The sequence below is a fragment of the Hippopotamus amphibius genome, chromosome 4 (assembly GCF_030028045.1).
Source record: "Hippopotamus amphibius kiboko isolate mHipAmp2 chromosome 4, mHipAmp2.hap2, whole genome shotgun sequence".
NCBI classification, from domain to species: domain Eukaryota; kingdom Metazoa; phylum Chordata; class Mammalia; order Artiodactyla; family Hippopotamidae; genus Hippopotamus; species Hippopotamus amphibius.
In genome coordinates this window covers 34,925,655-34,952,518 of record NC_080189.1, presented here as the reverse complement: position 1 = coordinate 34,952,518, position 26,864 = coordinate 34,925,655, and the positions used below count along the sequence as shown (strand labels likewise).

General features: G+C 34.6%; 1 protein-coding gene across 1 annotated transcript in view; it reads right to left on the bottom strand.

Moving 5' to 3' along the window:
• Positions 1-24,242, bottom strand: part of TFEC (transcription factor EC) — a 71,514-nt gene extending 47,272 nt beyond the window's left edge. The window contains exons 1-3 of the mRNA XM_057732145.1: positions 24,119-24,242; positions 4,414-4,435; positions 3,479-3,549 (exon numbers count right to left, since the gene is read on the bottom strand). The gene's annotated coding sequence lies outside the window, so the exon portion shown is untranslated. The remainder of the gene's footprint in view (positions 1-3,478; positions 3,550-4,413; positions 4,436-24,118) is intronic.
• Positions 24,243-26,864: the final 2,622 nt, after the last annotated feature.

Below are 26,864 nucleotides of genomic sequence, written 5' to 3'. Positions count from 1 at the left end.
AATGGTGTGACTGTTATCACTCCACTAGCAAGGGATGGAACTGGAATACAGGGCCTGGTTTCCTAAACACTACATGATATTGGCTCTTGATTGAAATGACTGGAATACAAAGCAAAAACTCAGTAATGTACGCGATGAATTTAAAATGCCACAAGAAGACGTGGTTTTTAAAAACTAATTGAAGGAGAAAATGGTTATAAATCAAATGTTGGAAGGAGATGGTCTTGGGATAGGGGGCAGCAAGAAGGAAATCTCAAATGTAAAAGATCAAAATGAAAGAAGAAAAGCTGGGAGACAGTCACAAATATTAGGCATGAAAAGGAATTCACATGGATACTTTTCCTTTCTCAGAGCAAGACTACCGTCTCATTAGATCACTCTATACAGAGACACAATAAAAATAAGAAATTCTAATCAATCTAAATTATTGGTTATTTATAGGGAATTACAAAGGTTTAGCAGGCAAAAGTAAAGACTGTCTTGGATCCTATACAACATCTATAAGCTAAGCATAAGGGTCTGAAAGATCAGTGGAGCCAGGGAAGATTCAATGGAATGTAATGAAACTACTCCCCAGAAAACCTCTGTCTTTTCCAAGCATGGACTGATAGTAGAACAATGAGACAACTAAATGTAAAACATCAGTTACACTATGCGCAGTCAATTTTAAAATACTTTTAAATTGCCTGGGATCTGAAGAACACAACTATAAATCTGTTGGATTTGTTTCACTGAAGATCTTGGTATTTGGTGAAATGAAGTAAATGAAATTATAGGTTGCCATTGTTCATTTATTCACTTAAGAAATATTTTTGAGTGCCAAGTGTGTGTGCACTGAGTCATACATTGAAGGTAGAAGGGAGATAATCACAGTATCTTCCTTCAAAGAGCTTGTAGTCTAGCCAGGGAAGAAAAATAAGAGATCTCTAAGGGCAAGAGCTACATTTATCTTGCTGGCTGCTAGACTGCCATATTTTCTATACATAACCCAGAGAAGGGCATACAGCACGCAGTTAAAAATATGTGTTCACATGTGTTCAGTGAATGAATGAATGAATGAATCATTAGAGTACAGTGTGTGAATAACTATGGTGACTGCAAAGAGCTTTGGGAACCCATTAGAGGAAGCAAGTAAACCATAATCAGTATATCAGAGTCTTCACCTAGAAGGCTAGAGCAGCTGTAGATTGTGATTTGATTCTTTGGACTGTCAAAGAGATTAAGACCACCCAGATGTAGGGAAGTTTTGCTATTGAGAATAATAAGTAAAATATATCTCCTAAGTCTGAATTATGTCTCAGCATCATCTCTCTGTCATGCTGTTATTGCAAACTAAAAATAATGATGGTGAGCTTAAGTCCAAGGTTTTGTCTCTGTGCAGAAATCTGTTTTACTTCATTTGAAAGAATTTATTTACTTCTATTCTCCCTATTTTCGAAAAAATTATAAATAAATATGAGTTGTAAATGTGGTGAGAGGTATTTACACCAGAAGATGTAGGCTCAAGGTTAATATTGCAATTGAGTACAAAATTTACCCATGCATCCTGACAGCCAAGGAAAAAGGAAATTTTAAAAAACATATTAGGTGGAACCTTGCGAAATTGCAGGTATTTGACCATTTTTGATATTTGAAATGTCCATTCCATATAGTTCAACCTAACATATATTTCTTAATAAGTAATTAAATCATGCCAGCTCTGAGGAAAGACAAATATTTTTCAGAATAATATCTGAGACTTTATAAACTAGATTTTTTCATGGAAGACTTGAATGATATATTGAACAAAATTCCAATAACAGCTTTTGCAAAATATGCGGTGAAATTCTTTATATGCCCATATTTTAAAAAAATATTTATTGTTTTAAATTGAGTTATTTGGGGAAAATAATCTGAAACTTGCCTGTAGGAGGTTTATTGGGGGGTGCTCTCAGAACAGGCGCTATAGTAGGGTGAAGGAAACAGGATCAGGTGGAGGCAAGAGTGGTTCAATCGTGAAGGGACATGCATCGTAACATCCACTAGGTTTATTCTTTTTCTTTTTAATATTCTTTAAACATTTATTTTTTATTTATTGGCTGCGTTGGGTCTTCATTGCTACACATGGGCTTTCTCTAGTTGTGGAGAGCAGAGGCTACTCTTCATTGCAGTGCACGGGCTTCTTATTGCCGAGACTTCTCTTGCTGCACAGCACGGGCTCTAGGCGCACGGCTTCAGTAGTTGCGGCATGTGGGCTCAATAGTTGCGGCTCACAGGCTCTAGGGCGCAGGCTCGGTAGTTGCTGCGCATGGGCTTAGTTTCTCCGTAGCACGTGGGATCTTCCTGGATCAGGGCTCGAACCTGTGTCCCCTGCATTGGCAGGTGAATTCTTAACCACTGAGCCACCAGGGAAGCCCCAACTATATTTATTCTTGATCAAAGGCCCAGAGCATAATATGAATTAGCTCAACTGAAAGCCCAAGCATATAACTTTTTACTGATCTTACCTGACCCTTAGATACCTTAGACAGTACTTAGAGCTGGCAGAGCAATGTTTTCCAAACCAATTTATACTGCAAACTCCGTATTTAAATACACTAACCTAAAGAATCACCTGGTTAGATCATTAATCCAATATCAATTATCTCAAACTAGGCTTTCATTAGAAATTATGTTTTTTTTTAAGTTCCCTGTTTGGAATTACAAAAATGAAATTTGGCTTAAAATATCCAATTACTTTTTAAAAATAAGTTTCAAATGTAGTTAAGGTCTCATATTCTAATAAAGGGATGTGGGTCTTTTTAAAAATTAGAAATGCATGTATTGATGAGCTACAAAAAATGCTTAGATTCATTAATAAGAGAATCAGAGCAATGTACTTAATGGGTCAATTGAAGTGTTTTGTTTTGGGTTGTTTTTTTTTTTTTAATTATTTTGGGGGGGGTACACCAAGTTCAATCATCTTTTTTTATACACATATCCCCGTATTCCCTCCCTCCCTCGACTCCCCCACCACCCTCCCTCGAGTCCTCGAGTCCCCCCCATCCTCCCCCTCCCAGTTCTCTAAGGCATCTTCCATCCTCGAGTTGAACACCCTTTGTTATATAACAACTTCCCACTGGCTATCTATTTTACAGTTGGTAGTATATATATGTCTGTGCTACTCTCTCGCTTCGTCTCAGCTTCCCCTTTTGTTTTTAATTAGAAATACACAAATTCCTGCAAGTACAACAAACTAATGGGAAGAAATTGGTCAGGATGGAAAAAGCATTCTCTTAGTTGTACAAAACACAATCACTGGGGAATCACAATCACAAATACAAAAAGGATGTATCTGTGGGGTTTTTTTTCTATTCCTATTTTTAGACTAGAATAGACACAGGAATCCTGACTATTGAGAGAATTGATGGAAATCCATGAGTAAGCAGCCTGATACCACAGAAAAAAAGTCAGATCTCATTCTCTGACACAACAGAAGATGATTTAGAGTATATGATACCTGAGGGGTTTTTTTCTTTCTTTTTTTTTCTTTAATTCCAGAGTTTAGATCAGTCTTGGGAGGTTTCGACTCTGTAAATCAGCAAATATTTAATTAGAAATTAAGGCTAACAAAATGTTATGTGGCCCTATTTGCATTTGTATATAAAATCTCCTGGTAGGTAGAAGAGCTATGGAGTAACATAGGCCAGGCAAGCAGTGCTAGCTAGAAGGAAGCATTCTTATTTGCACATAGCAGTTTTCAAATTATGCTCCTACATACATGAATTAATTCTCCCAATTTACATTTCATTGTTCCACACTGTAGTCTTTTGATTTAGTTCTCACAAGTGTTTCGGTCCTATCCAGTAGATAAACAACAAGGAGAGTATTTTGTACGAGGAAATTTTAGAAACAATTGGGTGAGTAGTTGTACAAAAAAAAAAACTTTGGAGGATTTCACCAACCCTGTGATTCTCTGTTTATAATATTGTCTACTTGTATCATATCTTCTGAAATATTGCTACAAATCATATAAATATTTTTAAACATAATTCATATTTATGCATATATATGATAGCCTCTTTAAAAAGTTTCTTTTTATAGAGAAATCATAAGATAATGGTAAAAGCCATCAGCTAATTCTTTTAGCATTCACTCAGCAAACATATAATTAGAGTTTGCTCTTTCTTAAAACCAGTCCCAAGGGGAAAGTCATTCCTCTCCAGAAAGCGGGTCTGTGACCCGTGCGTCACCATCCACCTGGAGACCACTTATCAAAACTGAGGGCACAGAAACTGGGAGGAGATGAAACACCTTCTGGGTACTAGCCTTTTGAAATTCAAAACTAAAAAGTGGTGGCAAACATCACACAAGTAATTTTCTCAATAACAAGACATTTTATCATCATTAATTTGACTAGCCAAACAAATCAACCAGGCAAATATGGGTACCTACCTAATAAGCATGTTTAGACTATCTGCAAAAACAGAAACACAAATATATTTAGCAAGAAATACATTTATACTGTACATATTTACTATCTAGTGATAGTAAATAAAAACACATGCACTACCACTAAACACACACACACACACACACACACATACACACACAGGTGTATACACACAACCCCATCAAAAAGCAAGGCAGACAATCCCATTCGCTACAACATGAAAACCCTTATTTAATTTTGTTAGTTTTGTACTAAGGTTGAAATTAATAAGTGAAGTAAAAGCTTGGACTTCACAAGTGAGTAATAGGTAACTATTAATTATATTCCTAGTAGCAGAGGTATATAAGAAGAAATCTATTTTGGGGGGCTTATGAATCTACTGCCTCCTAGATACCTATTTGTAAAAGCCACATGACATTTGTTAATATTCTGTAGCAAAGATTAATAACTCATTTCTCCAAATCTTACTTTCTTCACAGCAGTCTTTGGATATGATATACCCATAAATCTCATCTTGACTAAATCTAAAATTATACAGTCGAGCTTGTCTGATTGAGATATAACTACCGAACAAAGTAGGGCTGGGTTCATCAAAAGTTTTACTTAGGTTTGTGAATAACTGTCAGCATATTTCAGCTGAGCATTATATAATCCAAAGCTATTTAATGGATAATAATATAAAATGTGATTGTAATATTCATTCAGTCCCAATTATTTGAATTTGGATAATTCCAATGGTGTGTCTTTAGAAGAGACCCACACTTGAAGAGACTTTAAAGAGGCATGAATATTATTAAGCAGAGTTTTCCTAATTCAGTGGTGTTCTGACAATAAAAATGCTTGCACTCCATGAGCACTTATATTTTTACTGTAAAGACTAAGCTTCCCTTACAACTCCATCTAGCTCCATCTAAACTTGCATTGTTTTTCTTTATGTTAGTATCTTAGGAAAATTACCATTTTATAGCTTTAAAAGAATTAGAAGCAATGCCAGAAATAACTGTGGTTTATTTAGTCTAATCTGTTTTATAAGAGTATGTGTATATAGAAATTTTGAGCCATAAATATCAACTGAGAATCACATCAGACACTGACCACTTCCTGTTAACTTCAAAATGACACAGCAGCCATGTACACACTAAAGTCAACTGGCAATATTATTAATAACCAAAATAAGTTAATATGAAAAATGTAGATAACTTAAGCCATAGTACTTTAAAATATACTTGACATTGCATTCACAGGCTTAGCATTCATTAATTCTACAAATATTTTTGAGTGCCTACTACACATCAGGTTTTACGCTACTGTGATAAGCTCTGGGGATATAAATATGAACAAAATAGACATAACCCAGTCTTCAAAGAGTTCACAGTCTACTAGGAGAGAGAAATAATTAAAATATAATTATAACACAATGTGATAAACCCCATGAAAGTAAAAGATGTGAAGCACAAAATCAAGCAGAAAGACCTAGATAAAATGGGAACAAGTCATTCAAATGACAGTTTCTGTTACTAATTTCACTGGTTCATTCACTTAATAGATATGTGTGTGCCTATATATAGCAGCCTGTTGTGTGGGTAACAGTGGTGAACAAAGTAAAACATGGTCCCTCTCCGCATGCAGCTTATGGACAAGTGGAAGAGACAGATTTTAATCTAATAATCACATAAATGACTGTAAATTTTCAAGTATTACAAGCGATAGGCAGGAGAGATACACATGACTGTAAGCCTGTAGAAAAAGATTATCTAGACAGAAGTTAAGGACAGCTTCCCTAAAGAAGGAGCATGAGTGGGAAATAAAGAGGAAGAGTATAGAAAAAACATTCCAGGGAGATAAGGAGATGATAGGACTAGAGCAGAGTGTGGTATGAGGCTGGGGAGACCAGTGGGGCCTATTCATGTAATCTTTTCAGTATATAAATACATCTTATTTTCTTTACCACAAGAAAGGGGGCAGTAGCAGTTCAGTGAGATGAATTGTAGAGGGGTAAAATGAGAAAATCTAGGAGAGAAGCAAGGGCTGCTTGAACTAGGGTCATGTGATAAGGGTTGCATAGTCACAGGGAAACAAGTAGATAGATTCGAGAGAGGTTTAGAAATGGATTAAGAAATGACACCTGAGGTTTCCGGCATAAGTGACTGAATAGATAGTGATGCCCTTCACAGAGAAGACTGGATTTTTGAGGGGGACAGAGAATCATAAGTTCAGTTTTGAACATATTGAGTTTGTGATGTTTTGAAAGTGTCCAAGAAGGTATGTAGAGTAGGCAGCTGCGTTTATGGGTCTGGAATTCAGAGGTAAGATATGGACTGTGGATAAAATTAACATAACATCTACACTTTGGTGATAACTGAGATGATCGTTGGAGGCTGTACAGAATAGAAGATGAGAGGACCTAGTGCCAAAGATGGTGAACTCCCATGTTCTAATTACACATAGGGAAATCTATTCTGACTCTAAACTTTATTTTTCCCCTCGGTTCCATTGATTTTTTTTCTCATCTTTTACAAAGTGCTCATTTGAAATTCATGTGTGTTACACTGTCAGGTAAATCCTCCTTAATTAAATAGCTATTAGTTTGCCCTATTTCCAAAATTATGCATTCAACATTATGATATAGGTACAGCCCCATCTTCCTAGCCCAATTGCATTATAATTCTAATATTATCAATCCTCCACCTCTTAACTGCAATTCCAAATCCAAAAAGCTCTGAAAGTAGGAGTTTTCTTTTTTTTTTTTTTTTCAAGTTTGGCACAAACTCATTTGGTGGTGAAATCAAACCTGAAATGAAGTAAGGCTATTTAAAGTCTTTCTTTATTCTATTTACAATAGACATTCATATGTACTGTTGCAGGTATATGAATGTGTTTGATTATGGGATGCTGTCTTGGATTCTGGAGGATGTCAAGGAATATATACCATATTACCTTTCAAAATTTAAAGTATTGATAATTTGAAACACATCTAGCCCTGAGTTTTTAAATAATAGATTCTGTACCTTTTCTTGTTTATTGAGTGAACAGCCTATACGAAGGACTAGGCTATAGATTTTGCATATATTATCTTACCTAATCTCATAATATCATAAATAAATACTCAATTGGGCCTCTACAATTATTTTCTAAAACTTCAGTTCAATATTTAATTGCATTTTATTTTCAGAAATTATAGTGTATCAAAAATTAAAATTAAAATTGAGCATATTCTCTCTTGGAGAAATAAGAGATGAGGAAATGTCCTTTCCAACTCAACAAACCAACTGAATGAGTGAAAGATGTATTCATCCTTTAATAAGAAAGAATTGCCCAGCTGTAACATTATATTTTGATATTATTAGACATATTTATGTTTAGTGCTTATGGCTGTATTTAAGTAAGTTAATACTACAGTTTATATTCTTTTTAGAAGCTTCTCATACAATTAAATTGTTTCCTGTAAATGTGGAAATATACAAGTTAATTATTTAAGCTAAATTCAGTAAAAAGTCTTAAATTCTTTAAAAAAATTTATCTAACAGTATTAACACGTAAACATTAATATTTATTAATAAGACTTTCATAAAACAAAAGACATTTTGCTTCAGAAATCAACACCTGTGTTTAAATGATGCTTCATACTTCACAGCTACTTTCAACTTAAAACAAAGCTCTAATGTAATGCCTAAATGTCCTATTTTCTTCCTCCGTGTAGTGACTTTTTGATATCATTTTCATTATGAAGTTGTGAATGTTCTTTCAAGGATGCAGAGAATAAAAGAGAAACAAGACTGGCTTCTTTAAAAGGTCATATTTCAAATGTCTTGGAAAGCCATTAATGCTTTTAAAAAAAAATTTACATGTTCTAAAATAGATCCAAAGCTATAAACAGGAATATCTGGGACAAAAATCCAAACTTCCCGATAATACTTGTCATCTCTTGTATCATTCTGCTACAAATGCATTATATTTTTTATTTTTAGTATATCTTAACAGTAAAATTTGGGATAACATCAATATATTGCCAACTTATGCAGACCTTATAAAAGAAATTCATAGGGTGCTTAATGTAGATGAATTTATAACAAATAAATGTATATATTTTATAAGAATAAAAGGATCATAAACATTTATTCCTAAAAAAAAAACTAAACAATTCAAATTGGTTTATGTCCCTTATCCACTTTATGAGTTGATATATGATCATCAATTAATGAAGTCATTTTTATCATAATAAAATGTCATCATTAGAATTGCAGTATTCTAGTCAAACCATTTTCTAAAGAATATGATTGGGGCATTTTAGGTAGTTAAATATTAAAATAATCTAATTGAAAATGAGACTTTAAAATTACTCATTTTGATTGACAAACGGCAGAAAATAGCTTTCTTTCATAAGTAGACTTTATCACTCAGTTTTCATAGATATTACTACTATTTCTGGAGAAAAAAAGTGTAAAATGTATCTATCTTGTCTTTGTTTAACCTAACTAGAACATATAATTATTTTTGGCTCTCTCTGTTTTAAAGGCACCTGTTACTACATTATTTACGTACATCAAATTCCTCAAGTAATTGTGCCCTCATGCACAAAAGGCCTTCAGTTACAAAGTTGTAGTTTTACTTTCCCCTTGTCACCGAAGAACAATGCTCCTTTTGAATCAAAGAAATATACTTCCTATTTAAATTTTTTATGGTTCTAGAAAGTACATAGCCATGAAACAGTAATTTGTTGAGAAGACTGATCACAGGACCTCATGGACTAACTGAAAGCCCCAGAACGCAAAATGATAGTAGTCACAGTCACAAGTTGAATCACACTTCAGTGATCTGAATAAAGAACTTTATCCTCATTTTATAGATGAAGAAACTGAAGCTCAAACAGGGTATCAGACTTGCTTACAATCACACAAGCAGAAAATTGAATTTGACTCCTTGTCTTTTGATTACAAGGACGGTATTCTTTCAATTGCAAGTTATTTATTACCAGCACACAAGGATAGTAAAACTCCAGCCCCCACAATTAGAAAAAAATAGCCCTTTATCTGTATATAAATATGAATCAGTTGACTCTACTGTCTAGAGGAAAAACCTTTGGAGTTGCTTCCCCACTATTAGTTGAGTTTGGCTTGATTCACTTTTGATTTTGAGTTTCACTTCATCTATCTTGTAACCACCTTATGGTGCAAGATCTGGGTTTTCCATACAAGTGGGGTAATGCTGTAATCAAAATCTACCATCAGAAAATATGAACTCTAGGTGAGTGTTTCCTTCAAGATGCTTTTTCCACATTAGTCTCAGATCTATGTATTAAATATACACTATTCTGAAGAGTCCTAGCCTTCTTACCCAGGAGAAATTTTATTTTCCTTATATCATTTTACTGTTACCTTTCCTGAAAATCTTTTACTCCTTTTCACAAGGTGGGGAAGGGAGCAGGTGGCAAGAGCAGAAAATAATATTAATTTTAGCTTGGCTTCTTCTAAATAAATATCATGAGCATTCTATTCTGTATCTTTAAACTTCTCGCTCTGGGGGATAAATTTAAGAAATAAACAGCTACATATAAAAAGTTGGTAAAAATTGAAATGATAAAAAAGTTCTTTGTAAGAGCTTTCTTTTATGTCGATTACTTTTGAGAAATAAAGAAAAATCAAAGTGCTAGTTAATATTATAGCTTAGGAATACATGGAAAATATTTTTACTGCAACTTTGTATATGAGGATATAGGATTCTATTTTCCACACTAATTTGAGCAGGAAAAGTTAAAATAAAACTTTTTCATTGAAAACTAAAGGAAGACAACAAAAATATATTTGAAAATATTTGTTTTAGCCTTTTTAAACTTTTTCCATTTATTTTCAATTATTCTGTGATAGGTAAAATAATGCCTCCTTCACCAAAGATGTCCACATCTTAATCCCCAGAATTTGTGGATATGTAACCTTATACTGTAAAAGGAACTCTGTAGGTGTGATTATATTAAGGATCTTGAGATGGGAAAACTATCCTGCATTATCTGGATGGGTCCAAAGTAATCTCAAGGGAGGTTCCTTATAAAAGACAGGAGTCTCAGAATCAGACAAAGTAGAGTTATGACTATCGAAGTGGATGTCACAGTGATGAGAATTAAGCCAAAGAATGTGGGCTGCCTCTAAAAGCTGGAAAAGACAAGGAAACAGATTTTCCCTTAGAACCTCCAGAAACAAGCTAAGCCTTGGTGACACTTTGATATTAACCCTGTTAAAATGACTTCAGATGTCTATCCTCTAGAACTGTAAGATAATAAATGTGCATTGTTTTAAGAATTTTTAAACAATTGGCTTATGAAAGAGTATATGTGTCACTTGTTAATGTGAAAGCAATGGCTTTTGGATATAGTAACATTTTAATACGTCTATTGACAACAAAACACTAAGTACCCTCAATTTTAATATAAGTGGATTAAAGGAAAAAAGAAAATAATTTATTTCTACTCTGACTGATTCAAACAAAGTTTAAAAGTATCAATACTAAACTCAAAAAAAAAAAAAAGAAAGAAAGAAAAGAATCTTGATGATGGTTTCTAGGAAACACCCTCCCTGGAAATGCTGGTTTTATGAGATTTCCTCATTGTAGCTGAAGTCATTTGAGGAAAATCCTACAGAGTTCAGTTCCCCAAATCTAGTGTCTTTAAATAACCTCTCAATGTTATTAAAATGCTCCAATAGCAAAAGTTATAATAGCAAAGTGTTCTTTCTTATCCACTTCCTCCCTTCCTTTCTTCCCTTCTTTCTTTCTCAATATGATCTGAATGTAATATAGGTGAGGACAAATGAAAATAGAAAACTAGGCAGAAGCCAGCTTACAAAGAGGAATAAATACTACCCTAAGCTTTGTACTTACAGTCCTGATATGCCATATAAGGCTTTTAGCAGGATAGTAGTATGATCAATTAGCATTTCAGAAATACCCCTTAGGCAACAATATGGAAACTGAATTCTTGAAAGACCAGGGCACAAAGAGAACAATTAGGAGCTTTTAGTAATATTCCAGGAGAGGAGAGTAGAGGCCCCAAGCTAAGGGAATAGAATTTGATACTAAAAAGATAGGTCGAATATTACCCATAATATAGAGGACAAAAATTTTAAAATATGTACAGGGCTTCTAATTGATTTATACATATGGTAAAGGGGAAGATTCACAAATGATGAAGTAGTAGAGAAGATGGCATTTATCAAAATAAAGAATAAAAGTGAAGACAAAAGTTTCAAAGGAAAGATGATACCTTCAGTATTGGATATAATGAAGTCGGAGTAGCTGTGAAACATCCAAGAGGGAGGCCTAGTAAACAACTAGATGTGTGGATTTAGAGAAACAGATTTGGTGGCCAGCTTAGAACAAATAATTGAATCAGGGTTTTAGTTAAAATCACACAGGATGAAGATTTAGAATTAAAAAGACAGAATCCATGTAAAGAATTGTGAGGAATATCAACACGTAATGGGCAGGAAAGACTAAAGAAATCTCAAGAAAGTATAATGAAAATTAGGACAGAATGATGTAACAAAGCCAAAGTAGGATAGAATTTCAAGGAAAAAGTGCTTAACAGAATCACATTGCACAGGGATGAGGGAACAGAAAGAGCCCAAGATATTGCTGGCAGATGGAGAAATAATTGAGTCACTGGTGACCCTCAGGAGAATGATGTCAGGGACTTAGTGAGAATAGAAATCAGTCTGCAGAGACAGGGGGAACATTGCTAATTGTAAGTGAGAAGACCTCAGGGCTCAGCACTAGACACCTTCTCCTCTTTCTCATGTATGTAGATGACATAGTCTACTCCCTCAGTTATAAATATCATTTTATACAAACAAACCATAAACCCCACAGTTTCTCTCTCTCTGGGAGGCCAAGCTTTTTGTGTATTAGATAAATAGATATCTCACAAATACCTGGAAATTTATAATTTGCATGTGCAACCACTCATGATAATCCTCCCCAAAGCCTGTTTCTCTTCATTCTTCTCCAAATCAGTTAATGGCATCATTACTCATCCAATTTCTCAACTCAGAAACTGGGCAGTTTTCCTTTTGTCCTTCATTTTCCTTACCCCTCATATATAATTCACCCCCATCCATTCTAGCTCTCAAACAGATCTCAGTAGAGCCATCTTCATCTCTATATCAGAGCTCTAGTACAAGCCACCATCATCCCTTACTGTGAATCCCTTATTACTCATCTCCCAGCCCCTCATTTGCTCTCTTCAACAGCTTTCAGAATGGACTTTTAAAATCATAAAAAGGGTTAGCCTCTTGCCTGCTTGAAACCTTTCAGTTGCTTCCCATTTCATCTGGAATAAAGTTCAGTTTCCTTATCACAGCCTATGGATAGGTTGTTACCCACCTACCTATTCAACTTCATCTCATATAACTCTACCCCATGTTCACTGTGATCTAGCCACACTGAACTTTTTTTAATAGTTACTGCAATAAGTCAAGTGCTATACCCCTACAGAGCTTCCACACATGATTTTCTCTCTGCCTGGAATGCTTTCTCTTGGGTTCTTTAAAGGATTGACTTCTCATCATTTAGCACCTGGTTATGTTTCTTTTCTTTTTTTTGGGGGGGGGGGGTGGTACAGCAAGTTCAATCATCTGTTTTTATACACATATCCCCGTATTCCCTCCCTTCCTTATATCCCCGTATTCCCTCCCTTCCTTGAATCCCCTCCCTCGAGTCCCACCCCCCCCCCCCGCCCCAGTCCTCTAAGGCATCTTCCATCCTCGAGTTGGACTCCCTTTGTTATACAACAACTTCCCACTGACTATCTGTTTTACAGTTGGTAGTATATATATGTCTGTGCCTGGTTATGTTTCTTGACAACCTATAATGTTTAAATAGGTCCTTTCCTAATATTTTCCACTTTTGAATCCTTCATCACATTGGCCCTTTCTAACCAGTTATTCATATGTAATAATTTATTTATTACCTATCTCATTGACTACATTCTAAGCTGCTTTAGAACAAAGAAATTGTCCTTTCATTTATAAATAGACATCCAATGCTGTGCACAGCACCTGTTATATGGTAGGCTCTCAATAAATATTTTTGAAATAAACTAATGAGTGAAAGAGGAAAAAACCAACAGCAGTAATGATACCACATACTGAGTGTTTACCTAATGCCAAGAACTATTCCAAGTATTTTACATATATTAATCTTTTAATCTTCCCTCAAATCCTATGGAATAGGAACTATTACTATCCCAATTTTAATGATGAAACCACTGAGGCAAAGAGAAGTTAAGTAATATGCCAAAGGACACACAGCTAGATTTGAACCTAGGAAGTCTAGACCAGAGTTCATACTCTTACCTTGCATTAACTATTTCAGAATGGTTGGCCATAAACAGAAAGAGCGATATTGGGGGACTTTAGATGGCTTTAAGGTTAATACATGGGAGTGTGTGTGTGTGTGTTTACATTCAGAGGGTAATATGTAATTAAGGAGAGGCAATATATACAAGCAAGAAAGGATGATTAAGTAGGTGACTGAAAAAGAGGTACCGAATGGGACCTAAAGCAAGGAACCTAGCTTTTACAGAAACATTCTCTTTCTATGAAACAGGAGAAAAAAGAAAGAATGTAGTTTGATAAAGATATTTTTAGATTTCTGGGGAGGGAGTTGAAAATTTCTTTTTTTTTTAAATTAGATTTTTCTCAGTAAAGTTATAGACAAATTCATCTGCCGAGATTGTGGGCTGAGTTGATGAGGTATGAGGTTGGATAAGAGAAGTACACAAAATCTACCAAATGGAATGGAAGAAAATGAGCTGGAACAAAGCCAGCTAGATGGAGAGGCCAGCTGAGATCTCACTTAGGACACTGGCTCATCCTCTGAAAGTTCCTGATCTTGGGACACGAAGGGCTCCACAACCTACCCCCATCAACTTTCACAGCATTGTCATCTTTCCCTTCAATTGCTCACCAACCCTAAACTTAAGGGACCAACTTAACCTTCTCACAAATGTCCATGCTTGCTAACACTGATCACTAGCTTGGTGGTGGTAAAAACGCTACCATAAAAGATTTATTGGTAAATATACTTGTCTAATCAACCATGCTTCCTCTTCCCAGTGGGAAATTATCCACTGAAATAGCAGCAACAAACATGGTTTTAATCCCCTTCTTTACTGTTTGTAGAGTATCTTAACAATGACAAAATGGTGACCACTTTCTTAACTTTAAATATAACATTTCTATGAGACTTAACCAAAAAACAGTGATGTATTGCACAAATGATTTGGTTTCTAAACATTGCCACCATTTAATAACTACCACCATCAGTGTCACAGTTTGTGTGTCTTCTCTGCCATTGAAACTGAATTTTTAAATATGTAGCCACAAGACTGTAGGGCAAGCAGACAACTGGTGTGGAACCCAAAGGCAATAATGAGTAGAATGAATAAGACCTATAAAGTATTTTACATGTTATTTTACTATTTACAGAGCACCTTCTTATCTGTGAATCCATTTTATGATCTTTCATTTGATCCCTTATGTTTATGATCCCTTATTTGACCCATTTTATTGATGAGCTAACTAAGGCTCATGTGAAGCATGTTAATAAAGCAGCACACAGAGTTAAAAAATCAGTCGAAGTCTGCTCATCTCTAGGCTGGTGTTCTCTTGAAAGTGAAAAATTCTGCTAATAATCATAATGATAATAATGGTGTTCATGGCTGATAAGTATAGAAAGTTTTCTTTGTGTCAGGCACAGAGCATGGAGCACCACCCACTGTGCCCCATGTGATCCTCCCAGCAAGCAGTGAGGTGAGCAGCCTTGCACTCACACTTTCGTGAGAAAGTGGAGATAAAGGATAGGTTGAGAGCTCTGAAGCAAAGCCAGAGTTCAAATCCTCATTGGTCTCATGACTGAGTCTTTGTTCCTCATCAGAAGTGATTATTAAAATGAAGATGCTTTCCTTTCAAATTAACAAATATTTTTAAATGACAGTACCTAGGGCTGAGGAGGGAACAATGCAACAGACATCCATGTGAGTTGTTGCCTGGAAGTAAATTTGTACATTTGCAAAGTTTAAGGAAATAATCCTAGATGGGTAAAAGGTTTGAAGCATCACAATGATCACTGAAACATTATTAACAATGATTCTATAATGTAGAGAACATATACAATTTAAATATATACCCCAGTGGACTCTCTATAGCATTCTTCAAACTATGAGATTTAATTTACTTCTCTCTTTTTTTCAGGTCAAAGGGCTAAAACCACTTAATCATAAAATGACTAGAAAGCATAAATTTTGAAAGCAAAGTTAAAGTAAGCTTCCTTTCCCTCTATTAATCACAAAATTTTAAAAATAGAATGATACATCAAGTGACTCTAACACGAGAAAATATGACTCAAGGTATTTTAAGAAAAGTATCATTATTTTAGTCATTACTAACCCTCCGGCTTTAAGTTCTATCTAGCCTTACCATTAAACTTATTTAATAAAAGTACATGAGATAGCATCTAAGTCCTGAACATTTACAAAACATTTCCATGGGAAAAGTTAGAATTTTAGAATGTTGAAGAGCACATGAATGTCTTTCAAACAATAACAGGATATTTCAAATTCTCAACATAAATGTATTAGGATGCTCAACCAATGTAAACCAGACCTTATAAAAATGTGCTTACAGCAGACAATAACCTCATCTCCCATAAAATCCAACACTATAATGGTGTGAGAATAAATCATTCTTTCTATCCCTATAGTGTTGTTTTTGTCTTGCCCAAACCTGGGAGCTCATTTCAAAGTAAATTTCCTAAAGAAACATAAGGATAGATAGATAGATGATAGATAGATAGATAGATAGATGATAGATAGATAGATAGATAGATATAAAGGGGCTTGCTTTCAAAAAGCAGCTCAAATAATATCAACCAGATTCTCTTGCTTCTCATCAAAGGTTTTGTTTGGTGTTTTGTTTTGTTTTTTCTTTCTCCCATAACATCTCCTTAGAAGGATTACTGTTGGTGGCAAGGTCAACTTTGCCTTACCACAAGTCACTAATCACTGAATTGGTAACCTGGTATCTGAGAAGTCATTTGCTGTCACACATCTATCACCAGCCCTTCAGAAGAGTAAGAGAATATGATACCTTATTAAGACTTGGCCAAGTTAGGGTAGTTTCAATTTTATTGAACTCTATATGTGCACAGGGGTAAATATGATTGTTTTGTAGCCTATAAATATATTGCCAGCCCGAGCAAGCAGTAAGACATCTCACTCTAGAAAGTCAAATGCTGCAATGTGTCACTTTCAAACTTCCCTCACTGGTCCCAGGAAAATATGTACAGATTTCAAATAAAGTTATTTAAAGTAGATTCTGGTATACAGACACCCACGCACTCCAAAGTTAAATTTTCCAGTTAGACTGTCTCCAGTCAATCTGACCTCTTCAAGCTGACAGGCAAGCCAGTCAAATAAGCAGTCACAGTGGGCCAAAAGTCTGTCAAAATGATTTGCTTAACTGGTGATTACTTTTTGACTGACTTGAGCAGTCAAGTTAATCAAAACAGTCAAATCAGCTTTCCCATGTGTACACAGTCTTAGCTTTTCCTGTGTTAGTAGGTGTGCCCTGTTTATAAATTTGAAAAGAGTTTTATTAAGTTACATTGTTTAAGAGAAATAAGTCAAAAAAGTTGTGAGCAACTAGTTTGACAATTAGGGCTCCCCTCAGAGTTGAACCTTAACTTTAGCACTGGGGAGAAAAAGCTCATGGGGCCGGCCTGAGGGCTCCAGAGGGGGGCTAGGCAGGGGCAGACAAGGAAAAACACCATGACAATGTGAGTAAAGCACTTTCAACAGGGAAAGGTAAAGAGGACTTGCTGTAGAGAGGCATCTGACCAGAAGATGGTCCAGCTCAAATTCACCATAACTGTGAGAGTATCTTACTCAAATAAAGGATTTTTATAAAGTACTAGACTTCTTTCACACCAAAGTCTTATGTTTAAGTCATGCCCCAGTTAATAGTTTTATCATTTAATATCTTTATAATTTCTAATAACAATGCTAATAAGTATATGGCTGAAGTTTCTAGGTCGCCATTCTGTGCAGGCATTGAGCTGTGTGCTTTACCTTTACTTGCTCATTTAATAATCATGAAACTCAATGAGGCACATCAGGTTTACACATGAAGAAACTGAGTTTCAATCAAATTACATGGCCTGTCTGGGGTCAAACAGCAGGTTATGACAGAGTTGGTTTTGAAACCTAACCATCTTGCTTTAAAACCTATGCTCATTCTAATACACCATGTTTCTAAGAACATATAATGTAATAAATATCTAATTAGTAGTATATTTCTGGTTCTTCCAGCAAAGAAGAGTAGCTGATATTGCAGGTTTGGGACTTCCTAAAGAGAAACATTTGTCTATTGGGCCTCCGAAGGTATTACAAGTAAATCAGAGGAACCAGAATGATTGAACACTGACTTGGCATATCCAGATTCTATGTTCTTCCCACTTTCTCACTGCTACTTTGGGTTCCAAAAAAAAGTGCAAAATGTCTGGAAGACAAAACTCACAGATTCCAAAGGATTTAGAGCTATAAAGGATGTTAAAGACTGGTTAATTAAGAAAATACAAGGTAGAATAGCTCATTAATTGAAGATGGCTCAAGAATCAATTAATAGCCTGAAAACTAAGCAATTCTTGTGACATCAAAACTATTTTATGCCATTTTCTTGGGTGATTTTTCTGCCATTGAATAGAGGTAGTAATCTCAGAGAGTAATGTGTGAAAAGTCTAGACGCTGAAGGAGTGTGAATGAGTGATACCTATGGGAAGAGCCCAGCCTTCTAGCTAAAACTCAACATAGAGGGTGTAATCCAACATACAAGATTATCATCTCAGGAGACTTGCCCTAGGTCAGCTCATCTCTCTGTGATGCCTTATCCTCTAGATGGAAATAAAAACAGTGAACTCTCTTAAATGTGCCCTATGGTCTGATTAAAGATTGAAAAGGTCTCTAAAAATCCACAGCACTCCCAGGGAAAAATGCTAAATATCATTATCATTATTACACCAAATGCCATAATTTGGTCTCCTCAGATTCCCTTTTTATGTAGATTCCATCAAACTCTGACTTTTGACTTTTTGCCTTTCTGACCAAATCTCCAATGACAAAGCAAAGGGAAATGTTGAGGCAATTAGTGGGAAATGGAAGCAATTAATTCCCTTTTTTCATGGAGACCTGGCCTCTGTGAACCAGTTTAACCAAAAATAATCAATGACCTTTCTCTGACCAAACTGAAGCAAATCTACTTGATATTTGTCACTGGTTATCCATCTACTGCTTCAACATTAATGAGTCTCTTCACTTTGCCCCTTTCTTTTATGAAATAGAGCCATCTATCCTGGTCCCTTGTTACCTCCCCAACTGCTATTTTTGCAAGTTTAATGCAGTCAAAGACCTCTTTATCCATGTGTAAGCCTGGGAACCACTTTTAGCATAGCTGTGATTTCTGATTTCCCCCAACCCCCTCCCTTGAACTGTTACCCCGTTTCTGCTATAAAGATGCAATCTTGTTCAAAATGAATAATATAGAACAACAAAGATAAAGTTTAAATTTAAAAGATTCCCAGAAAAAGACTGTAGAATTTACTTAGGTCTAAGACCCATATAGACCTAGATCCAGGTTGCTGCCCCATCATGTACCCACTGGTCACCTTGGGAAAGTTACCTGTCCTTCAAAAGCCTCACTTCTCTCAGCAATGGAGATAGTGGACTTGCTTCAAGGTCGTGTCAGGCTCAAATGACGTGATAAAGTCTTTAGTACATGATGAGAACCTAGTGGATGTTAACTAATATCAACTGTGGAAGAGAAGGGATGATTTCATGTACTATAACTGATTTTGATACTCATTGAAAGTCCTTCTAAGATGACTGCTACTCAAGCAGAAGTAATTAACATTCACTGTCTCTTTTATCTCTCAGCAGCGGACTTAATATTTCAGCTTATGCATTTACTTATAAATTCTTTCCATCTCCTAGCATATTATAGGATATTTTTGCTTGCTATTTTGTTATTGTTGCTGTTTTTGTCTTTAGACAAATACATCTTAAGCAACTGGTTAAAGGTTGTGTTATGTATTTCCCTGGGTGAGTTCAGTGGGGCTGAATCTAAATGAACTTAGATAATACTTAGCACATCAGTGTTTCCTATTGAAATGAATAGAAATGAAGACGAACTGGCAATATATTTTTAGAATATATGGAAAAGGCCATCTAGACATGACCTATGAAGAAAAGGCAAATTATGTAGAGTTGCTTCATTCTCTACTTCATTTTGCTCTGAGAGCTCTGTCCTAAGGCAGAGTCCTCCAAGGCTATTTTCATAGGGGAGGATATATAACATAGTAGCCCCTGGTTATGTTTTGTGCTCTAGAAATCTGTCAGAAATGTGAGATCAGGGATCCCATAAGGAGAAGCAGAGAAGTCCTCTCTTTGGGTTGTGACCTGGATTTCCGATTTTAGAGCTCCCATGTCCAATCTAAGTTTGATATCCCAGGAGTAAATTCAGAACTACTCTTCAAGCACAGGAGACTTAAACTTTAATACCACCCTCTTTCTTCACACTCAGGCCCAGCCCCAGCCCTTCATTCACTCTCCATGCTAGACAGTAATTCAATTTAAAATATTCAGCAAATACTATCCATCCCTCCCCCGACTTATTCAGAGTCACATGCCAATTTAGTAGCAAGCTAAAAATGCTGAACTTCTGACTTCCTATTTTACAGTGTGTTCTATCAGCACTAAACCAAGCAACCACAAAGAAATCACTGAATCACTTGCAAATATTTGCTTGGCCCACTGGTTTAGGAGCTAATCCATGTTCAGTTTAAGTGGTTATTTCTTCAGGGGAAAATGACACAGTCCAACACTTGATTTCCTTATGAAGTAGGTTCTATCATATTTTTAGCCAAGAACTTGCCTTCTGTTCTTGCCAGAGGTACAACCACTTTGCAAAGTATTACTGAGAGACACATACTTGTCCTTGCTGTCCTAAAGCAGATACAGGAGCACTCTATAAACAAAACCTATATAAAATTTATGACTCTGGTCTTTCATCCCACCAATCTGTGTTCCAAATGGCCAGAGATATCCTGCTAAAACACAATCAGATCAAGCTACTCTTGTTAAAATCGTACAACTTTTAAAAGCATAGCTCTTATGGTCTGCCCCACCTTAACTCTCCAGCTTCTTTATGTTATTTCCCACAATGATTCCAAGCTATAATCAAAGACCCCTGAATATGCCATGCTTTTCACGTCTCTGCTCTGATGGAAAGAGCAAATCATCTATCATGTGAAAAGTGCCTTACATACATGTAGGACAATCATAGGCTATAGAAGAAGAAAAGTGATTGACTAAATGGAGAGAAACATTTGAGAGTATGACTAAAGGATCAGATGCCTCTCAGCCTAAGACCAACTAAGGAGAAGCCTAAAAGTTTATCAGACATTAAAGTCTAATGGTAAAAATGCTGGTGACAAAACTTCTGTTGCAGACCTCAATAGTTCAGTAGGTTCAAATCTATTTAAATTTGCACAGGATCAAAGGGAGCAGAGAATGTAAACATCCTAGCTGCTGAGGAATTTCCTTCAGACATTGGCTGAGAGCATTACCTGTCTATAGACAGACTTTCAAGGCAATAGGCACTGGTCTAGATTTTTGGGCAGTGTAGAAAGGTGTTTGATAGAATGGGTTTTCACCAAGAGAGAAAAAAAAGAATACAGTGAAATGTCTGATTGAACAGATAAGCCTGGCTCAAATTCTTATTTGGATGCAAATACACCTAAATATCTTTCAGAACTTAATGGTTCAGGTGCATATGGACTTCTGTATTGGAAACATGTCCACAAACAAAGGAATAAAGAAAGGAAAAAAGGAGGGGATAGAAGGATTCTCTGGCCCAGTGGAAGAAACTAGAAAGTGAACCACAATCTGTTCCAGTACACAGGCTGAGGAGGAGTGTTTCAGGAAAGGCAAGAAGTGATTTGGAAATACTCTTCCATGGTAACTCTTGGGAATGAATGTAAGGGGATACAGGAATACATATTCAACCTCCTTCCTAGACTCATTCCCTTCAATTGCTTTTTTTAGTTCTGTTTTTGAATCTCACATGTTCTTTCAAACCTGAAGTGATAAAAAGAAAAATAGCAACCTACTGGGCTTTAAGGTCATTAAGCTCAACCTCCTGCTGTATCCTGAGGACAATTGCAAAATTAGAAACTAGGGCTTTCTTTGCTTAACCAATCTGTTCTTAAAACTGATTACCTGAGGAAATTCCACAACCTATCTAACTATCTCACTTTTCAATAATACAGATTCTCCCAATTCTCCTCATGTTTAACATAAACTAACTGTAATACATTCTCATACCATTCTTTTTTGCTGATGAGTAATTGGCCAAGACTTCCATGCGCCAATAGATACAATTTAATGGAATCACAAAATTATCTATTATCACCTAAGTTCTCACAAGCAAAATAATGTCTGACCAATTTTGGTGTATCTCCAAACACCTACACCCTGACCTACAGATCCTTAACAGGCTGGTAATTCACAACTCTATAAAATAAGGAATATTTTTGCACGTTAGTTTATTGATACTCATTTTTCTACAAGACTACTGTTAAGCTCTCCCCTCATTGGTTATGTTTTTGAAACACTTGTGATTCTTACTGTTTTCCTCATACATCCTCTGCTCTATGCCTCACTGGCGCTTCTTCCTGATCTTAGTAAATATAATCAGTAAAATCTGAGCAAGAACTATAGTTTGAACCATACATTTGTTTTGTTTTTTTGCCAAATAGTATACAATTTCCAATCTGCTATTTGTAAACATCACTTCTCTGGATCTGCTATTATTCCATTGCTTAATCCAATATTTTTTACTGTAAAGAGTTAATTAAATTTACCTCCATGAAGAATCTGGTATGTCTAGTGAATTTCATTTTGTACATTGATTTGTACAAAAATAAAATTGAATTTTATTTATACATTGATTAATAAATAATCAATGATTATACATCTACATGTATGTTTATTACGTGTCAGTATCCATTATTATTCCTGTGAATCATATTTCATTAGTTTATTTGAAACCATCGTGTAAGAATATTTTATTTTTTTCAGTTTCTCCTTTCCTTATTTCTCCTTTCTGACTATTCAGACCACTGTTTTCAAAATTATTTTCCACTTTCACTGTGTTAATTACCACGATTTCTGAAAATGTCACTAATGCTAGAAATTTCCATCCGATTTAAATACCTCATAATTATTTTGGCTACCTAAGACATAATAAACCCTTGTGCCACAGTCATTAAAATTAAGCTGATTTTTAAGGAACTTTTTTCAGTTTGTTTCATTTTTGACATCAGCTCCAACTTTCAGTTCAACAAAATTACTCATACACTGAAATATTCTACTGCTTTGTAATGAAACAGAAATTTTTTAAAAAAATAATGATAATCAAACCAAAGAAGTAGACAATATGAAAATTATCTCTATTCCATTTGTTTTATAGCTAAAAAAAGTTTTTATTCTCGAAATGGAGATTACCAAGTTTGGACTGTTTAAGGAGCTTCCACCAAAAAAGTAAAAGATTTAGTATTAATTCAAAAGTCACTTGAAAGTGTAAAGCTACACTCAGATTCATCTAAAATAGAAGTGAAGCAGAATTGTCTGAATAATCTTGAAAATGAACCCCATATTCTGTTTCACTCTGCTTTGTTGACACAGTTTCTGAACAGGGAAGAACTGTGAAAGTTATTTTAAAGTCTCTGAACTTTAAGTGAAGTTTCTATTAAATAAGTTACTAAAAAGCTACCAAAAATGAATAAAAGATTAACTCAGGTTTATTTTCTTCTCAAAATGTCTATTCCCAATGAAACATTTTAAGATGATACTGAAAGCTTGGAATTATAATTCACATAAACAAATATATATAAAATATATGTGTATTTATGTACATATACATACACAAATATATATATAATCTTCCAATCCCTACCATGACTCTGCTAATTATTACAATTGAAAACTATTACTAATTGAACTATTAGTTCAAAACCAAACTAATTGAGGACTATTATAATAAAAATTTACTGCTTTGGGATATTTGACATCTCCTACACGAATTTTTCAGACTCAAATCTTCATTAAAAAAACAGAGTAATTTTTAAAGCTGGAAAAAATAACATATGCTAAAGTACTATCAGGTGTTATTTCCACTATGAATAGTATTCATTTTTTTCTTACTTTTAAAAGCCAATAAAATATATCGCTAAAATGTAAACAGAAATTAACATTTACTCATAAAATAACATAGAAGGTGCAATAAAATGTTAAATCATGTTCCAATTTAGTAAATACCCAAGAATATTAAACTAGAAGAAGAAATTGCTTTGGTTATCATGAAATAAAACAGTGCTTTCTACATCTTGATTAAAATAAGACATTAATATATAGAATTTTAGATATATTTTACCCAAATTACAGCAAATCTTAGCTCAACTACTCTAATATCCTGATATTCAGTGATCATGCAAGATGAAACTATAATTATCAGCAAGCCACACACATCAAAGCAAAATAGGTATCGATTAGACTTGTCTTTCACAGTTTAAAGTACAGAAAATTAACCTGTCAGTTTAGTTACCTACCAGCAATGACTGGATTCTATCAGTGTCATCACCTTTACAAACAGCACCAATTATAATCCCTCTTCCCATAACATAAGCACTGTGCCAAAAGAGACAACCAAAGTAAACGGCCTAATCATGAATGGTGAATAGTTAGGGGTGGTTGGAATCCACTTAGTTGAGGAAAAAGAAAAGAGAAGTGGCTCATTAGGGCATTTCCTGAACCTTGGTTGGAATTTCAGTTAAGGAAGAAGAAATGACACAGCAGTTTCGTGTAGGGGGACTTCCTTTCTTTATGTGAAATACGCTACCAATCTGAGAAACAGTACTCCAACAAAAGTACTCCACAGAATGGCCACAGTAAAAGCTCTCGTTGACCCCATTATTGCCCCATAAGCTTTTCTTCCCAGAATATACATAAGCAGTAAATGGCTGTTTTCAAATGGACTAAGATCCCACATTTATTGCAACATGTTAAGTCTCATATTTAACATTTCTTCAACAAACTGACTTGCACCGATCAGTTTTTAAGAATTGCAGTTCTGTTGAGGGTGTTAACAGATTTTGAGTTTTTGCTTTAGGGCATCAAATTTCCCATATTTAATATAATCACATTTTCCTTACATATGATTTTGCCCTCAAATTCCAGGATAATTTTCATCTTGTCCAGGAATATTCTATCTCCCCATGTAGATGGAAGATATATAATTCAGCTTACAAGATTTCTAATTTTTATTATTATTATTATTTTTCATATCCCATTGTGATCTGTATTTTTAAGGGACATGAGTACTGGTTACTCACTCACTGCCTTTATAAATAAAACATCTAAAGAGGTCTCATTTTATATATTAGTTACCAGTATGAAAGTAAAAATCTAAAGATACAACTTTGTTCCCACACTATAATTTGCACTGTGAAATTCTGCATTTATTTTATAACAGTCACATCATTAACTATAACATAATTACTGAAGTTTCATGCAAAGTTTACATTCAAATTCCTCGTACATTTGTGTTTCATAAAATCATGCAATTAAATTAACATTTATGTTTGTCAAGGAGTGAAGGTTAGGTGAAAATGTCTCAGTACTTTGTGTTTTCTCTGAAGAACTGCACAACTATTAAGTAAAAATTTAAAAAGTTCTCTAATTATAAATAACTAATTTTTGAGTCACCTTACATGATGATGTTATGATACATTTAAATCTCCTATGGTAATGGGAAGGAGTAAATACTTAATTTAGAGTAAAACATTAATTTAAATTAATTTTAGAAATAAAGAAGCCAGATTAACAAGAAATATTGTTAAGAAAGAGGAACACTGATATTTTAAGTCATATTAGAAACTACTTTAGATTGAATTACAGTTTAAAACACATTTGTGTGATTCAGAAGGTAAATTTTGAAGCTCTGTTACTATAAGGGCATACATTTTGGTTTTTGAAAAGTTGGAAATGTATGGATACACAGACCTTAAGTAAAACACACCAATATGCTTATATGTTAATGGTGGCCCAATGGAGCACTTAAGATATTAAAAGGAAATTGTTTACCTATAGCTTTTATATTTTATATAATAAGCATGTTTGTAATTTATATTAAAATTTAGCTTTAATTTTAAGAAACAGTTTGTACACCAAAACATTTAGGGATAGTATACTACTTTGTGTGATATTGTGATATATAAGAAATAAATATCTGGTCTTCATCCTTGGTTCCTGGTCAACGGTTCCTAATAGGGGTGAGAGGAGCATCTTTTGTTAACCATAAAAACCCCTTTCAATAGTACATGAGTTTATGTTGAAGAGGTGACTTCATAGGCCCCAAAATAGTTTCAGGATGAGGGCTGGTTGTCAGAGGAACCAAACACTTGATAAGAGCTTTGTCTTTCTAAATCACAGATTTGATAATTTTATTCTCTTACTTGTAACCATCATAAACATTCTACTGCCTAAACTGATTCCCATTCCATTAGAATAGCATAAAAGTCCTCACAACCAAATCTAAGTCTGGATTTCAAGCTTCATCATAAATATCTTTCCTTCCTTCTGCTTGGAATGTCCTGATGCAAGCCTCTCCTTTTTTTAAAGTCTAGATTGTATCTGACCTTCTGTCTATAGGTTTTACTTGAAAGATAAGAATTAAATGGTCTTGTGTGTGTGTGTGAACAGATGGAACTTTACATATCTTTCTACTATAAGTATCAATGTCAGTATATTTTAATCCTAAATAAATGTGTAAATTCAATATAATAGCCATCAAAATTCTAGTTACATTCTACTGGTATTTCTATTACTATTTACTAAGAAGAATAAATGAAAAACATAGCCCAAATATTTTGAAAATAAAAAATAATGAAGGACTCGACCAATGAGATACTGAACATACTGTAAAACTGCACTAATTAAAACAGCTTACTCATGGCATACTGTAGACAGAAAGCTCAAACCTGCATTTTTAGAAATTTACTATATGTTGAAGGCTGTATTTCACATCATTAGGAAATAGATATATTTCCCAGTAAATACTTTAAGGGCAAAGAGCTAAAAATTTGTTGAGAGAGAGAAGTAGACACCCATATTTCTACTATACCAAAAATTCAATTTCAAAATCTTAAAGATGCAAATATAAAATGTTAAAAATCACCCTCTAAAAATGTGACTATTTTGGAACCCATAGAGAAATATCAAGAAAGTCTAACATATCTGACCACATACAGGTTTTGTTGTTGTTGTTGTTTCATTGGATTGTTTTATTTCTTCTTA